Source organism: Camellia sinensis, chromosome 6 (genome assembly GCF_055761805.1).
Source record: "Camellia sinensis isolate YWXY chromosome 6, ASM5576180v1, whole genome shotgun sequence".
Lineage (NCBI taxonomy): Eukaryota > Viridiplantae > Streptophyta > Magnoliopsida > Ericales > Theaceae > Camellia > Camellia sinensis.
This window is the reverse complement of record NC_138966.1, coordinates 150,291,378-150,295,092: the sequence shown is the minus strand read 5'-3', so window position 1 is coordinate 150,295,092 and position 3,715 is coordinate 150,291,378. Positions and strand designations below refer to the sequence as shown.

The following is a 3,715-nucleotide window of genomic DNA, read 5'->3' as shown; positions in this document are numbered from 1 at the left end:
GTGGCAACCATGATTATTCCTAGACCGTGCTAACCCTTGCTAGGTCACTTCCATACCTGGACCGAGCTAACACTTGGACTACAATCCACTTACTAAGCCCTTCTTACTATGGCCCATAGAACGGCCCATTACCCAGCTTGGCCCAATTTACTCATAAATTATCCTCTCATAAACAATGATGAAATGAATTGTATCGACCCAATCTTGGCAAAGCAAAACCCCGCCAAGAGGGTGCACCTCAAACGCTATAGCACATTTACACAACAATTCCTGTATAATTCTTACATCACATCACCACATCACCAAAAGGGCATAAGACCTTTCAATTGTCCAACATATATGAGATGATCCATTCAAAGACAAAAATATCATCATGCTACAAGATAGTTCCCAAGCATCACTTCCCCAAAAAATAAAACATACTATTCACGAATCCACCAATACATCCAACTTCATAAGCAAATATTTACAATCAACCTCCTTCAAAAAAAAAATAAAGGATAGACTTACATCCTAGAATGACCCTAAGCAAAACCTCAACTACAAGATGCCCACCTTTGATCCTTCAAAAAGATTCTAATCTTCCAAGTTGAGGCGAGCCACACAAAAGTCTATGAATCTGAAGAAAAAAAAAATTACTTAAAAAGAATGAGCTAAAGCCCAATGAGTATACCAATACCATGGAGTTATGAAACTTGCTCCTTCCAATTGGGTTCAAAATAAAGATAATAAACATAAGAACTTAATTGGATTGAAATTTATACAAAATAAAAATAAAAATAATGAAATAAAATTTTCATAAAACGTTATCAAGATTTTTCCAAGGAATCTCATAAGGAAGAAAAAAAATACATTTGAATAATGAAAGTAAACAAAAATACAACTTTTCAATACATTAAGATTTCATGTCGATCATACAAACCACTACATAGCCTTAGGGTCGCGTTACCTCGCGACTTAGGTGGTGACGGTACCATTATCCAAAACATAACCATAGGAACATAACTCATGTCATCGTAGCACTTCAATTCTTATTTCAATGTTTCGGTCCTCGAGACCCCTTATATATACAACGACCCTTATGGTCCTTAAAACATTTCGGTCCCCAGGACCCCAAAGCATTTTGGCCCTTGTGACCCCAAAGGCTATATTTGGTTATATGATCAATAAAATAAGTACCCTCGCATAATGTTTCATTGTCATTCAATCATCATCATCATAAAATTTGAAGGACTCAAATAAATTCTCATAAAAAAATTGATGCTTCATTAAACAAATGAAATCATATATTTATTTAAACTCAACCCTTGGCCTCAATAAATTTATAGATTTTCTTTTTATACATATATCATGATGAAATGTATCATTCACTTCCTTTAATTCAAAAATTATTTTCAAACTTCGTAATAAAGATAGAGGTAAGGTAATTTCCATGGTAAATATACTCACCTCCAAAAATAGCAAAAGCGTAGATTTGAAACTCTACAAATTAATTCCCAAGAGGTGTAGAGACGCCTTCCTCCAATCCTAACAATTAGTAAATAGGATCTAAAATTAGGAAAAGCTTTCAATGAAAATTACAACATCTACAAAAATGATCCTAAATAAGTTATGCTATGGAATGACAAGCTAAAGAACTCCTCCAACTTCAAGTCACCCAAACAAATAACTTATCCAATCTCCACAACACCCATCCTTTGTACATTTTTTAGTTAGTAACTTTTTAAATATCCAATCAATTTATATGCACAATACCACCATCAATTAACTACAAAAGTCAAAAATCAACATTTTTCATAAACTCAACAACTTAAGTAAAACCACTTCAATCATTTATAAAATTCCTCCATAGAACATAGAGATACCCAATCTACCATTTATCAAATCAATTTCAACATATAAATTTTCTAACACCAAAATCCTCAATTTTTACATCACATTCAAACCCTAGATTAACCCAAATCTTAATCTCCAAAACAACCATCAAATTGATCATTTTTCTACATGTAAGACACTCATAGAAACTAATTGGGAGTATAAAACTCAACAATCAAACCCCAAATCATAATAGATCTAAAATAGAAAAAATTTCATCATCTTTAATTCAAAATATGTAAAACCTTAAACTAAACTTTTAAAGAAAGATTCTTACCAATTACAAGCCTCTAATCCATCAAGAAAATAAACCCCAAGCTTTGATTCTTCAAAAGATTAAGAAAAATCTAGAGTTGGTACTTCTATTGTGTTATTTTCGGATAGAGTGAAGGAGTGGCTGACCGGACCCTTTTTCCAGCGAGATAAGGTGGCCAGCGGTGGTGGAGATGGTGGGTTAAGGTGATGGTGTAAGGGTGGAGCAAAGGTGTGGTGTTTGGCCACCAAGAAAGTAAAGGAAAATCAGAGAGAATGTAGAGAGAAGTTAGAGAGGGAAGAATGAAGACAATGAAGAAAAAAAATCTGCACTTCTTTTTTTTTTTTTTGTATTGAAATGGGGTGTTTGGTCACACCTACTATCAAGTTTGGAGTTGGGTTTAGATATCCTAAATGGAGTTTAACATAGGAGTGTGTTTGGCTCTAAATGAAATGTTGGGAATATTATGAATAGTCCAGGAGATAATTACATTCCTAGGCTATTTTATGGTACAATGGTACTTCAAACCAATATCTATAATAGGACTGAATATGAAAATATTATTGAAATATTGAATTATTGGAGAAAATTATATAATGATCCAGGTTTAGGTATTGATGAAAGAAATAGGCTACTAGATTAGATAAGATAAACTTATCTAGAACATGAAGCCCTTTTACAACACTTTAATTATGATATTAATATGTCAACTAATGATGATGACAGCCAATCATCCTCATCTGAAGAAACATTAGATCAAGATATTTCACCAGAAATAAATAAAGGAAAAATAAAGGCAGAAGAGCCAATTGATCCCGAATTATTTGGCACATAGGGAGATGGAGAAAATTTTGACTTTATTCAAACAAATGAAGTTAAAAATGATACTAACACTGGAAGTACCTGTAATCCTACACCTGAGCTAGTAATATTTAGAAAAGATAATAATCATAAGTATCTAATAGCTCAAAATGATACTTATTGAGACTTGTCTCATGCTCCATTTAAGGAACAGGAACAAGCAATTGATGATTGGACACAATCCTTATCCATCATTATTACCAATTATAAAAGCAGTTGCTCAAAGGAAAAATTCCTTGATTATATTGCAGCAACTCTCCGGGGAGATGTGTTGCAATGGTTAAGACAGTGGGAAAAATATGAAATTGGAAAAAGTCAAAAAACGACTTTGTTGACAAATTTTCTCACACTTGACACAATTTTAGCTGAGTTTGCAAAAATCATAAAAGAAAATTTATGTAGTTTTGCAGGAGATACTAATTTGCAAGCAGATGCAAATTATATTTTGACTAAATTAGAATTATGTAATATTTGTCTTTTTGAAGACTATGTTCAAACTTTTAAAAAATATTATTATCTTATTGATCCACCAGCAAATCAACCCTAGCCAGATCAATTTTTCCATAAACTCCCTAATCCATGGGATGAGTTATGTATTAAAGCATATCCTGATTTTCTCAAAAAAATGGGAAATGAAGAAAATGATAATCTTGGATTTCGCATTAATTATGTTCTAAGACAGATAGCAGATCGATGTCTAGAAGCAAAGGCGAAAAAATAAATAAA

At 32.5% G+C, this 3,715-nt stretch overlaps 1 long non-coding RNA gene across 1 annotated transcript; it reads right to left on the bottom strand.

Annotated features, from left to right (window-relative positions):
- Positions 1 to 329: 329 nt before the first annotated feature.
- On the bottom strand, positions 330 to 2,333 carry LOC145792970 (uncharacterized). The gene is made up of 3 exons (XR_014333333.1): positions 2,153 to 2,333; positions 1,450 to 1,527; positions 330 to 619 (listed from the first exon to the last, which is right to left on the bottom strand). It is a non-coding gene; the product is annotated as an uncharacterized LOC145792970 (long non-coding RNA).
- Positions 2,334 to 3,715: the final 1,382 nt, after the last annotated feature.